The following is a 14,722-nucleotide window of genomic DNA, read 5'->3' on the forward strand; positions in this document are numbered from 1 at the left end:
GATTTGGATGGCCACCTGTCACGGATGCTTTAGCTGAGATTCCTGCAATGTAGGGGGTTGGACTAGATGACCCTTGGTGTGCCTTTTAACTCTACAATTCTTTAAGTCTAGTAAGCCTCATATAAACCTTCCTTAATGATTATCCCCTGCACAAAACCTTCTCAGAGCTGTACATAATGAAAGTGCTTTCTCAGTTCAGCAGGCTGCTTAGGCGAAATCCAAGATGGCAGACTTACTGCTCCAGTAAAACATTAACATAAAAAGGGCCCCACTAAAGTAAACAGTCTAATTGGTCAATGTCTAAAAGATATTGAGCATCAGAACAACCTGGCCACTATAAGGAAATTCTGCCCTCGGTATGTTCATTTTCCACCTCTCCATTTTGATTCTCTGGCCCCATATCTGCACAGACTTCTTATCCCAAAATACAGACGTGCTTTTACACTTGCAAGACTGGATGTTTTGCCATCTGCGGTACTCAAGGGTCGATTCCAAAAGATCCTGTCTGAGAAACGTCTTTGCCCCTGTGGAGATGGTAGCACCGAAACAGCGGCACACGTCCTCCTGTCTTGCGCTCTCTACAAAGACCTGAGGAACGAGATCATCACCCCACTCGTACTAACCATCCCAGGGCGCTCAGCCACAGCCACAATGTCCTTTCTTCTATCAAATCAAAATGAGCAGATAACAGCAAAGGTTGCTAGGTTCATAGCAGGGGCATTCAGAACAAGGGCCACTAACTGACTGCTGATTCAGGTGCTTTTATATCAAATTTCCTTTTCTGCGTATATTGTAATGTTTTACTGTTGCTATGGCCATTGGGTAATGTGAATCAAGTTTTATCGTTCTCTCTCTTAACGTAAAAAGACTGGGGAGAACAGAAGGAGGTATTGGTGAACACTGATTTGGAATTGAAATAGAAATCTGTTTAAATACTACATCCACACTATCTCACTGACTTGTGAGGAACGGCTGAGGGAGTTGGGGATGTTAACCTGGGTAAGAGTAGACTGAGAGGTGAAATGATAGATATCTGCAAATATCTGAAGGGCTGTGACATGGAAGAAGGAACAAGCTTGTTTCCTCCTGCTCTGGAGGGACGCTCCTTCGTTGGAAAAAGGAATCTCTGACAGATGGTCCACCCAACCTCTCTTTAAAAACCTCCAGTGAAGGACATCGGAGCAGCAGAAAACAAGATTGCTCCATCTTCCATCTCATAAAATAATCGCTCTGCCTTCATCAACCAGATGCCCTTCAGATCTTTTGGACTACAAATCCCATCAGGCTCAGCCCAAAACATATGGAAGGCACCAAGTTAGTGAAGGCTTGCAAGAGGCTTTTGTTTCACGGGGCAAAGCCCTGTGAACACAAATACACCTAAGAGTTGGGCACAGGCCAGCCCAGGGACCAAGCAAATCTTTTCTTTCTTTCCTTTTTCTAAAGGAGAGTATGAGCCAGATTTTTTTTTAAGTGCCCCAAGAAACACTCCTGGAATCTCAAGTGCAATGTTATTTTTGTTGCACTGGGATTTGGAGCGGAGGTCTAGCAGGAAGCTGCTTCCCTGCTCTGCTCCTAACGAAGCAAATCTGCATATTCTCCGTCATTAGGACACTAATTCCCAAGTCCCGTGCCAGGAGGGCAGACGACTGCATAACGCCTCATACGTGAACATGGAAAACAATATACCGTATTTTTCGCTCTATAAGACGCACCAGACCATAAGACGCACCTAGTTTTTGGAGGAGGAAAACAAGAAAAAAAATATATTCTGAATCTCAAAAGCCAGAACAAGAGGGATCGCTGCACAGTGAAAGCAGCAATCCCTCTTCCTGTTTTGGCTTCTGGGACAGCTGCACAGCCTGCATTCACTCCATAAGATGCACACACATTTCCCCTTACTTTTTAGGAGGGAAAAAGTGAGTCTTGTAGAGCAAAAAATACGGTATATGAAAAGGGCCTGTGAGCCCAAAGGCAGTGGAAAATGGCATTTGACAGAGCAGGGGTTTGGCTTAATTTTAAAGGAAACTAATAAATTTATACAGTGAAGAGATAAGGCATCCTGGGGCATGTACTTACTGGGCAGATGTGCCATTGAGAGTATGTGTGGGGAGGGAGAAGAGGCATGGATGGTCACCATCTTGGATGGATTTAAAAGAGGCTTAGACAAATTCATGGAGGATACTAGCTACAACATCTGTGCACTGCCTCCATTGTTGGAGCATTGCAGGGGGTTGGGTTACCATTCCATGATTCAATTATCTATGAATACTAGGTGCTGGGAAGCACAAGCAGGGAGAGCGATGAAGCACCCAGGTCCTGCTCATGGCCTTATGGTTGGCCGTTGTGAGAACAAGATGCTGGGCGATATGTGGTCCCCTTTGGCCTGATCCAGGTACAGGAACATTCTGAGGCTCTGAAGGTAAAGGACCCCTGACCATTAGGTCCAGTCGCGAATGATTCTGGGGTTGCGGTGCTCATCTCGCTTTACTGGCCGAGGGAGCTGGCATACAGCTTCCAGGTCATGTGGCCAGCATGACAAAGCCGCTTCTGGTGAACCGGGGCAGCGCACGGAAACGCCGTTTAGCTTCCCGCCGGAGTGGTACCTATTTATCTACTTGTACTTTGACGTGCTTTTGAACTGCTAGGTTGGCAGGAGCAGGGACCGAGCAACGGGAGCTCACCCGTCGCGGGGATTCGAACCACCGACCTTCTGATCGGCAAGCCCTAGGCTCTGTGGTTTAACCCACAGCGCCACCTGCGTCCCTGAGGTTCTGAAAGTCGATGCCTTAAAGTCGCCACGATTTAGGATGGATGCTGACAAGCTGGAACGTGTGTAGAGGAGGGCAACCAAGATGATCAAGGGTCTGGAAACCAAGCCTTATGAGGAACGGTTGAAGGAGCTGGGTATGTTTAGGAGGAGACTGAGAGGAGATATGATAGCCATCTTCAAATATCTTAAGGGCTGCCACACGGAAGATGGAGGAAGCTTGTTTTCTCCCGCTCTCAAACCAATGGCTTCAAGTTACAAGAAGGGAGATTCCGACTAGACATTAGAGAGAACTTTCTGACAGTAAGAGCTGTTCAGCAGTGGCATGGGCTGCCTCCCAAGGAGGTTTTTCAGCAGTGGTTGTTCAGGGATTCTTTAGCTGTAATTCCTGCACTTCAGGGGGTGGACTAGATTACTTTTGAAGGTCCCTTCGAACTCTACAAGTCTATGCTTTTATGAAAGGCTCCCTCCCTTCTCCTTCTGACTGCATACCAGCTCCGACGCCACACTTTACACAATGACAAATGTCTCCCCCTACCCTTTGCCAACTCCAGCCGATCGCTCCCTCCACAGACTGCTCTGACACACGTAAGCAACCTGTGCAGGCCGAGATGCACAGCCCCCTTTGCAAATCCGGCCAGAGACACATTAATTACCACAGGGCTTTTAACTCGCTTCGAGCCAACGCCAGACCTGGCCTGGCCACAAGACTGTAGCTCAGAGAAACCCGCGAGGCCTGGAAGAGAGGGAAGCCTGCCAGAGGCCCCTGTATCGGAGAGGAATTTTAATAACCACGGGCCGCTGAGCATGAAGCCAGCGGGGCATGGAGACAGGTAAAGGCAGTGTCAGGCCCCAAACAAACTCGCACATTCGGTTTCGGGGACACTGGTGGGAGACCATCAATCATCTGGGAAAAGACGGGGCGGTGCCAGGAATGCCTCGCATGAAGGGTTCCCTGCGAGGGAGCCATGGAAACCAGGCAGGTACAGCAAATGGCTATTTCCAAGCAGGCTGGCCAGGTGAAAATGGGCTGGTACCTGCTGGATGCTGGGCTAGAAATGAAGAGCTGGAAGGGATCCCAAAGGGCTGTCTAGTCTAACCCCCGGCAGCTCAGGAATCATGGCGAAAGAATCCCCGACAGATGGCTATCCAACCTTTGCTTAAAAACCTCCAGAGGAGGAGAATCCACAGACTTCTAAGGGCGTCCGTTCCACTGCCCAACAGCTCTTCCCATCAGAGAGTTGCTGCGATGATGAAACGGGGGACAAAATGGTAGAGCACCGTGAGCTTCTTCTTGGAGGAAACTTCATGCAGGCTGTCTCGGGGTATTAGCGCTCAGGTCTGGTTATGTGCTAATCCTTTGCTGTACTGCCTGTTGATTTATGATCTGATGATGATGATGATTTCAATTTACTAGCAGTCTGCTGTGTAAAAAGTCCCAAAGTGACTTACAAAGGGGTGCAGCGTTTTCGGGTTGCGCTCTACGGCGACCCAGAAGTAACGGAACATGTTACTTCCAGGTTTCGCTGCTCACGCATGCGCAGATGCTCAAAAATGAGGTCACACGCATGCGCAGAGGCGGCGAATCACAACCCGCAGACGTGCAGACGCGGGTTGCGTTCGCTTCAGGATGCGAACAGGGCTCTGGAACGGATCCCGTTCGCATCCAGAGGTACCACAGAATAAATTAATAAATAAGAATAACAATAGTAAGTTGAGCTCTTTCGCAGTCCGCATTTGTATCAGAATTGTTTCTAAGGCGTTTTAAATATGTCTTTATTATTCTTCATTATTTGCTGCCCAGGGCTCCTTTGCGAGGAAAGGCAGGGCATAAATTTAATCAGGAAAAATATAACGCATTTTTCGCCCCATAGGGCACACCGGCCCATAGGGCGCACCTAGTATTTTGGGGGGGAAATAAAGAAAAAAAAATTTATCCCCCCCCCCAGGCGTGGGGCGGGGGAAGCCCGAGCTTCCCCCGACCCCAGACCCCAGAACAGGCTGCTATCCGCAAGCCTTGGGAGCCCGACGGGAACTCCCGCCGGTCTCCCCAGGCTTGCGGGTGCGCTCCGCTGCGCTCCCCAGGTTTTGGGCTGCAGGCTGCTATCCGCAAGCCTTGGGAGCCCGGCGGGAACTCCTGCGGGCTCCCAAGGCTTGCGGATAGCTTCCTGAAGCCTGGAGAGCGAGAGGGGTCGGTGCGCACTGACCCCTCTCGTTCTCCAGGCTTCAGCGAAAAGCCTGCATTCGCCCCATAGGACACACACACATTTCCCCTTCATTTTTGGAGGGGGAAAAGTGTGTCCTATATGGCGAAAAATAAAGTATATATTTCAAATCATTAATTACTTACTACAGCTCCCCAAATGGAAAATAAATAAATAAATAAATTGCACTGCCTCTCCTAGGCAGCCTGCTCAAAGACGTCTACACAGTGTGTTTCTGCATGAGTCACTGTTCTGGGCATGTCTCCTCTGAGGACAAGTGGGTCTGATGTGCGTCTTGGCATCTGACACCGTGCGAAGGTGACCCAATTACACCTAATGGCAGCGACGTGACAGAAAGTAGGAAGCCTCCTTTGTGAACGGGCGATTTGGCTAACACGAGACACACATTTTAAGAAACATTTCCTGACACGGTAGCTGTTTGGGATCCTAAAGACAGAGAAATATGCTGAGGTGCAAGCAACAGAGATGATGGCCAAAGACGCTTATGCACAGCTGGAGCCAAGGATGGAAGGGCCTGTTTTATGATGAGGCAGAAAGATGAAGAAGCCTATCTCGCCCATCCAAAGATCTCTTTTGTCTCGACCCACAGCCAAATGGATCAAGTCAAAGCATGACTGAGCGCTCGGAAGGCTGAGGAATTGTCATCTTTCCCCAAGGAGGATGAGTAATCTGTGTGCAACAGTGCAGAGTTAAAAAAAATCTAACAATTTTAACAATTGGTTCTGAAATTTATTTTTTTAAATAATTTTTATTAAGTTTTTTATACAAATTTTAAAATGTTCAAGAAACTCAAATTACATTTTACATATTCAATATACCCCCCCAACTTCCCTTTCTGGTTTAGAATGTATTATTTTTGTTCTGCATATAGTTTTGTATCCCTTCTATGATAAAATAAACTTATTTCTTAATCTGTACTGAGTCTCTTAGTTCTTATTTGTACTTACTATTTGTATTTGTCCATTGCAAGTGTATTAATCAAATCCTGCAAGTGAGTTCATTTCAATGCATTGTTTCTGTGTGTATGTGTGTATATATATATATATATATATATATATATATATATATATATTAAAAGGTTCCCAATCCTCTTTGAAGTCATTATTGTCTTAATTTTTAAGTCTCTCAGTTTTAAGATTCGGAATGTCAAGGTAAACTTTCGGATAACACACCTCTCAAAAAAAGAAAACCGAACAGGAGGTCGTCTTGGTGAGGGATTAATGAAAAAGTCAAAGGAAACCCGTCCTCATGAAATTTTAATCCCTGTTAAAATGAGGATTAAAATGAGGAGTGGGAGAAAACCACCTTGAGCTCCTTGGAGGTCGTGTATAATTGCAATCAATCAATCAATCAATCGTCTGTCCGCAAGAGTGATTTGCCAAGTCTCACTTGAACTAGGGCCAACAATGGGGACTCAGTGGCGAGAGCCCTCTGCACATGCTTATAGGCAACCATCCCTTTGGCTGGTCTGCTAGCAAGACAAGCAAGGTATTTCATGAATGGAGAGGGAGTAATAGCCCTTCTCAGTTTTCTCCAGCTGTAAAAGGCAGCCTCTGATGAAGCCATCAGGCAGCTGAGTGTTTCGATTTGCAGACTGCTCTGTCCAGAAGATTTGGCCAAGTAACCAGTGGGGATTAGGAAGGAAGAAGGGAAGGCTTGAGGAAATGGGGTGGGGAGGAAGGAAAAATCAGAATTAAAAGTAAAAAAGAAAGAAAAAAGAAATTTGCACTAACAGGCCCCCAGTCGGGTGGATTAAGAATGGGGTGTTAAAAAAACGGAAAGACGACAAGATACCAACGAAAGAAGAATGGCAAGTTAAACTTGTGGAATAGGCAGAAACGGCGAAACTCTCACTTAAGAGACGATGACAATAGAGACGATTGGGAACCGTTTATGCTGTATCTACAGAAATACTGTAAGGAAATGGACTCATTGGCAGGATTTGAGTAAACACTTACAATTAAGGATGTAAAGATTAAGAAACAACAATTTGGAAATTAATTAAGTGTAAGACATAATCGGAAAGAAAATATGGTATTAAAAAAATGATAAGGATATAGCGTAAGAGCATTTAATTAAAAGATTAACGAAATAGGGGGAAACAAATTAAGCAGAAGTAATAAACATTTAATGAACCGGAAGGGGAAGTTGAGTGAAGTCATAGGGTAGGGGGATATTTAGATTCTTTTATTATTTCTCTTTTATATGATAAATGTGTGGAATATTAAACTGTAAAACTAATAATATTTTTTTAATATAAAAAGAATGGGGTGTTAAAGGAGATGGCCAAGATAAGACTTTAGGAAAAAATGATGCCATCACGAGCCTGGAAAAACCCTGAAGACGGAAAAGGATTCCAGCGAAGATTATAGGAGGAAGCTGTCTCAACAAGCGAAGGGCTGGGCTTCTGAGAGATGAGGAAACCATGAACTAGGCTTTTGAAATTGGGAATAACTGGCAACACTGGGAACTTTGGTTGGTTACCCTCTGGGAAGGGCGGAGAAGGGAGACTAGAGAAAGGCAATCCGTTTAGTTATTTATTTAGGCAAACAAGGGGGGGACGACATCAGTGGGAATAAACGAAACATCTCTTAACAGCTGTCAGGGTTATTATTTGGGGACTGAGAACACCATCCTCGAAAGAATGGATAACTAAAATCAGGGACGTCGTATGCGTGGTTAAACATAGGAAAGGCAACAAGAACAAGGCATTGATGAAGAAACCGAGTATTTTTTTTTTTAATGTACTGGGGTAGTAAGGTACAGGATAACATAAACCCATTTGTGTTATTTGGAAACTTGTGATGTTAATTTATCATCTCTGTATGCAAATTTGTTCCTCTATGTTTAGCTATGTTTAGCTCTTTCCACTTTTATTTCATGTTATAAATATGTGCAAAAGAAGATCCACAATCTTTTAACATCCTTGTTCTGAATATGTGCCAAAAGTTTTATTTCATTTTGAAAAAAGCTTCAAGGAAGAACAACAAATAATCTGGTTCGTCATTAAATAAAACAAGCAGATTTGTTAATTGGGAGCGGGGGGTGGGGTGGGGTAGCCGGTAGAATTAATTAACTCTGCACAACCCGATCAATCCTGTCAGGAGGGTGGAAGCAACAGGCATTTCCTGTTTTGCTGGAATCCCGAATCGGGAGAGAAGCAGGGATTATGAGAAAAGCCCGGAGGCTCCCCCGCAGCCCGTTGCTCACCCAGGAATATGTTGGCAGAGCCCTCGTTTTTTACACCCCGGTGTCAAAGGAAGTTCAGATGCAAAGCCTGGGGAGCTAAGAACTTGCCCAGGGGGTGGGGGTGGGGGTAAGCTTTCAGTTCGTCCTTGTGGCAGAACAGTTGTGTGGCAGCAACTAGATTACAGACAGTAGCCCTGAACTCCTTATAGCTCTGGTCTCCATGTCGGGACCTCCTAATCGGGGTCACCAACACGGCACCCACTGGCACCTCCTGTGCCCATACAGTAACATTGCATCTCACATGCATTTAGCCGTGATTTCAACCATATGCTCTTGCGGGGCTGGTGTCAAGGCTTCAGGGAATTACAATCCCTCCCTTGGTGGCAGGCAAACAGATAACCGAAAAGAGTTCTTAAAAGGTAAAGGGACCCCTGACCATTAGGTCCAGTTGTGGCCGACTCTGGGGTTGTGGCGCTCATCTCGCTTTATTGACCAAGGGAGCCGGCGTACAGCTTCTGGGTCATGTGGCCAGCAGGACTAAGCCGCTTCTGGCGAACCAGAGCAGTGCACGGAAACACCTTTTACCTTCCCACCGGAGCGGTACCTATTTATCTACTTGCACTTTGACGTGCTTTTGAACTGCTAGGTGGGCAGGAGCAGGGACCGAGCAACGGGAGCTCACCCCGTTGCGGGGATTCGAACTGGCAAGTCTGATTGGCAAGTCCTAGGCTCTGTGGTTTAAGCCACACCACGTAATTTATTCTGTATTCACAGAGATACACACAAAGGAACAGTCTCTATTAAATAATGGCGCTGCTCCAAGTAAAGCCCAACCCCCCTCCGTCTCCCTTACTCAACCTCAGGGGTCAGCAACCTTTTTCAGCTGTGGGCCGGTCCACTGTCTCTCAGACTATGTGGGGGGCCGGACTACATTTTGGAATTTTTTTTTGGAACAAATTCCTATGTCCCACAAATAACCCAGAGATGCATTTTAAATAAAAGCACAGATTCTACTCATGTAATAATACGCTGATTCCCAGACCGTCCACGGGCTGGATTTAGAAGGCAATTGGGCCAGATCCGGCCAACGGACCGTAGGTTGCCTACCCTTGTTCTACGTCATTCCTGCGCTGGCTGAACTGAGCTTTCAGCCTTTGAATTTTCTGTTCCATCACCCTCAGTGCCTGCCTAGTTCTGGGAGAGGGGGGCTCAGGAATGCTCTTCAAAGACACTGAGTCTGCCAGCTCACTCTCCCCCAGGGCTTCTTTTACCCTTTCCAGCCTAAGAACTCTGCAAACCAGCAGCCCTCCTCAGTCCAGCCCCTGGCATCTGGCTGGTTGAAATTGCACAAGTTAAATTCCAAGCGAGGCAGGGGGTTGTGTATATCCCATAGCATATGTAAGATACGGTTGTAATGTACCTCCACCAGCATCTCACCTGCCGGCTGGGACCAATGGATGCTGAAGCCCAAAACGTTTTAGAGGGCACCAAGTTGGGAAAGGCTACCCTAAGGGACGCGGGTAGTGCTGTGGGTTAAACCCCAGAGCCTAGGACTTGCCGATCAGAAGGTTATATGGTTTTAGCAGAAATGATATAAGAATTAAGTAAAAACTGATTGTTAATGGGCTAAAGTGGAAAATTTAAAGTTAGATTGTGTTAAGATAAATTATAGAACAAAAAATTGAGAAAGAAGGAAAGGATTTGCTGAATTAGCTAATTTGAACCAGAATACAAAAAAGGGAGGTGTGAGGAAGTCGAGGAAACAAGTAAATGAAAGATAAAGACATGGAAATTGGATGTGTTTTTAAATGTTTTTGCTTTTCTTTTTTTTAATTTTTTTTTGTATTTTTTCTTATTCTTAATGTATTGTTTGTTAAATTTTTTATTGCTTTTTTTCTTTTTTTCATACTTTCTTTCTGTAATTATAAAACTTCTAATAAATATTATTATAAAAAAAAAAAAAAGTTGGGAAAGGCTACCCTAAGGGACGCGGGTGGTGTTATGGGTTAAACCACAGAGCCTAGGACTTGCCGATCAGAAGGTCGGAGGTTCGAATCCCCACGACGGGGTGAGCTCCCATTGCTCAGTCCCTGTTCCTCCCCACCTAGCAGTTGGGAAGGTAAACGGTGTTTCTGAGCACTGCTCTGGTTCGCCAGAAGCGGCTTAGTCCTGCTGGCTACATGACCCAGAAGCTGTACGCCGGCTCCCACGGCCAATAAAGCGAGATGAGCGCCACAACCCCAGAGTTGTCCACCTTTACCTTTTACCCACCTTTACCTTTTACCCTAAACTCTGGGTCGGGTGGTCTTCCAGAGGCCCACCTCTCTTCAGAGCAGTGGTTGTCAAAAGGCGTGGCAGGAGAGAGTGGCAGAACAGGTGGGAAGATTCAAGGACAATCAATGTAGTATAGTATCAAAATACAGTGGTACCTGAGGGTTAAGAACTTAATTCGTTCTGGAGGTCTGTTCTTAACCTGAAACTGTTCTTAATCTGAAGCACCACTTTAGCTAATGGGGCCTCCTGCTGCTGCCACACCGCCAGAGCATGATTTCTGTTCTCATTCTGAAGCAAAGTTCTTAACCTGAGGCACTAACGCTTCAGGTTACAGACTCCGCAAACCCGAGTCTGTAACCTGAAGCGTCTGTAACCTGAAGCGTCTGTAACCCAAGGTACCACTGTAATTTTTTGGGGATAAACGACCAGCAGCAGTACTCAAGCCTCTCTTCAATTGCACTGCCTATTCTTCCATACTTTTCCATGACCTGTTGTTGTGCGCAGGGATTTTCAACTCTGACAAGCATGAAAGATCATAAAGAGAAAGGCTTCTTTGTGTTGATAAGGAAACGAGAGTTCATTTGTCTCAAATTAGACCTAACATAAATGAGATTACACGGTGAAAGCAAGCTCACACCTCTCGCTGAGTTCCTATGCATACTTAAGGTACATATGTAAGAGGCTTGTTTATATTTTAGGCCGGATTCAGGTTCTTAGGTAGCTGCATTGTTTTATTCTTTCTGGATGCCCCACGATCATATTTATAAAGTAGTTGGATTCTGTGTATAAAATCAAGCACTGCCAGGAGCTGTTCTTTTTCGCTTTCGCTTTCCAAAAAATTTGGTCTGGCGCGAGCCAATTTTTATTCTGAAAGTGTGGCCCAGAGAAGAAATTTTTGAGAACAACTGCATTAGACGGTAATGCACATTACTTCACCTGCTTCAAAATGTAAGCCAGAGCCTTTTGCAGGGCTCTTGACACTTTCAGAGAGTAAAATTAAAATACTTTGGTTTTCTTTTTTTAAAAATATGATATACAATATATACGATATCTTTATTGTCATTGTACCATGCAGGACTTTATGTGCTTTTTCACCAAACGTAGACACACCAAGATAAATGTTGTCCCTTTACAAAAATCATAGTAAAAGGTAAAGGTACCCCTGACCATTAGGTCCAGTCGTGACCGACTCTGGGGTTGCGTGCTCATCTCGCTCTATGGGCCGAGGGAGCCGGCGTTTGTTCGCAGACAGCTTCCGGGTCATGTCGCCAGCATGACTGAGCCACTTCTAGCGAACCAGAGCTGCGCACGGAAACGCCGTTTACCTTTCCGCCAGAGCGGTACTTATTTGTCTACTTGCACTTCGTGCTTTCGAACTGCTAGGTTGGTAGGAGCAGGGACTGAGCAACGGGAGCTCACCCCGTCGCGGGGATTTGAACCGCTGACCTTCTGATCGGCAAATCCTAGGCTCTGTGGTTTAACCCACAGCGCGTCCCAACAAAAATCATAGCAAGTCTGAAATCCCCACACCCCCAAAAACTATTTTTAAGACCCCTGAAGAAATTTGCAAGAATTAAGTTTCACCCCCCAAAATGGCACGTCCTAATGCTGGACCTCAATTCCAGTTCTTGCTGATCATCAGCCATGCTGGCTACAGCCAGTGGCAGCTATAGTTCCACACCATCTGGAGGGCGACAGATGTTCCCCCTCCTTGGCTTGGCCCTTGGCTCAGAGAAACCCGGGACTGCTAAGCCTAGTACACACTTTGTCTCAACATCGCAGCTGGCTTGAAGCGAAACAAACCACAACCCCCGGTTTGGAGATGACCGTAATTGCAAGGCCCGTGGCTCGCTGCTCCTGATGGCTAGGAAAAAAGGGCCTCTTGCACATTCGTCACAAGTCATTTACAGTAGTACCTTGGGATGCGAATGGGATCCTTTCCGGAGCCCCGTTTGCATCCTGAATAGAATGTAAGACGCGACGGCATGTCTGCGCATGTGCGGGTTGCATTTTGCCACTTCTGGGCATGACATCATTTTGAGCACCTGCGCATGCGGTGAAACCCGGAAGTAACACGCTCCGTTACTTCCGGATTGTTGTGGAGCGCAACCTGAAAGCACTCAACCTGAAGCACATTCAACCCGAGGTATGGCTGTATTAGAGTTTACTGTGATGTGAAAACTCTGTCATATTGCTGGTGTCCCCGGTAAACAACTGGGCATCGGAAATCCTTGCAGGTCTGGTGTTCACACCGTCCAGAGACCTGCCACAAGGTCCCCACCTGTCTTTTGCCCTCCCCAGGCTCAACCACGTTTCGTGGCAGTGAACTGCATCGAGTTGCTCGTGTGTGTTGCTCGGAAGTCCCTGGGACTGGGCCGTAGATCAGCGTTACGGGACAGACTTAAGCAGCTACAAGAACGACAAGCACCTCGAGCTGTTATAACATTCTGTTCTCAATTTGTATTTTCTGTCCCAAAGGGGAGGGAAGCACACCCTCAGGCTCGCTCCCCCCCCCCCCGGGCAAAAAGGCCACTGCAGGCGTCCCTTGCCAAAAGGAAGTAGCAGCTCCTGGCTCCATGTTTGCACGGAGGTGCGGCTGGGCCGGGAAGCTGGCAGGTCCCGACGAAATGCGCCGTAAATCTGAGCCAAGCCGGCTGCCCGTGATGAAGATAGAAGGGCATGTTGAAACACGGAGTTCTCACGGGGCATTCTGCAAGGGCGATGCCATCCCTGGGCCAACTTTTGAACTTTTGTCCTGCGATCCGACAGCTTGTGCCCAGGCGCGTCAGTCTTGGTGGGTAAGGAAGGGTATGCTGATTTTGCTCTCTGGACCTGCTCTTTCCCCCTGCTTACTGGGTCCTAGTTCAATGAATGTTAGAAATATATTGGAATGAAGTTATATGGTTTTAGCAGAAGGGTTATTAAGAATTATATGAATATTAAGTGTTAATGTGTTAAATTGGAAAATTGAAAGTTAAATTGTGTTAAGATAAATTATAGAACAAAAATTGAAGAAGAGGGAAAGGATTTGTTGAACTAGAATTGGAACTAGAATACAAAAAAGGGAGGTGTGAGGAAGTCGAGGAAATAAGCTAATGAAAGATTTGGATATAAAAATTTGGATGTGTGTTTTTGTTTTTCTTATGTTGTATTGCTGTATGGTTTTTTTTCCTTTTTATTGTCGATGTATTGTTTATTGAATTTTTGTATTGTTTTTTCTTATATTGTTTTTCTTTTTATAATTATAAAATATCTAATACAATTTTATTAAAAAAAAATGAATGGAAAAAATAGAGTGATGTTGAGTGATTAAGTTAAGTTTATAAGAAATCTGATTGGGGAAATCGTTAAATGGTTATGCATTGAACCCCAACCAAGGGGAAGCGAGGAAGTCACTTAACAATGTTAATAAGAGTAATTTAATAAGATTATTATTTATGTTTGTTTGTTTATTTATAATTTTGTGAAAATCTCATTAATTTTTTTTTTAAAAAAAACCCCAAAAAAACACACACACTGCCATTCAGACAACGCTGAGCTGGCCTGACTTGGTGAAGGCGGCTTCTTTTATATCGCAGCTAAGAGTGGAGGGCCAAGCGTCAAGTGGGAGACAGAAATACTGAAGAGCCAGTAAAGGTGTCATTGCGGAGGTGGAATCCTGAGCTGGGAGAGGAAGTCTCTTATGACCCTTCCTGTCTAGCAGGACCTGATTGGTTGGCCTGGGTGGGCGGGGCCATTGGGATGAAATTCTAAATCAGGAAGAAGGTTGGTCCCCGCAAATAATACAAGGCTGGCAGCACAATGCACCCAACAGAGCAGAGCTTCAGCCCCGGGCATCTCAGCTAGCAGGACTGGCAGGTTTTTCCTTTGCAAACCTAGGACCCTCCTACAAGGCATAGTACAAAATGTTTGGGGCAGGCAGGTGGGCGAAGGCTGAAGGAGACATTGGCGCACCAATGTCTCCGCCAAGCTAAGCAGTTGGCTCCCTACCTCTCTCGCCCTGAACTAGCCACTGTGATCCACGCGATGGTCACTTCCAGACTTGATTATTGTAACTCACTCTATGTGGGGCTGCCCTTGAGACTGACCCAGAAACTCCAGCGGGTACAGAATGCCGCAGCAAGACACCTTATGGGGTCCTCACCGCGGGATCCCATTCATCCAGTGCTATACCAGCTGCACTGGCTTCCGGTGGAGTACAGGATCAGGTTTAAGGTGCTGGTTTTAACTTTTAAAGCCCTATATGGCCTAGGATCCTCGTACCTAC

At 45.9% G+C, this 14,722-nt stretch overlaps 1 protein-coding gene across 1 annotated transcript in view; it reads right to left on the minus strand.

Moving 5' to 3' along the window:
• The window catches only part of PINX1 (PIN2 (TERF1) interacting telomerase inhibitor 1), a 54,863-nt gene that overhangs the window by 3,173 nt on the left and 36,968 nt on the right, over positions 1–14,722 (minus strand). The window lies entirely within an intron of this gene.

Source organism: Podarcis tiliguerta, assembly GCF_965153285.1.
Source record: "Podarcis tiliguerta genome assembly, chromosome: 3".
In the NCBI taxonomy this organism is placed as follows: Eukaryota; Metazoa; Chordata; class Lepidosauria; order Squamata; family Lacertidae; genus Podarcis; species Podarcis tiliguerta.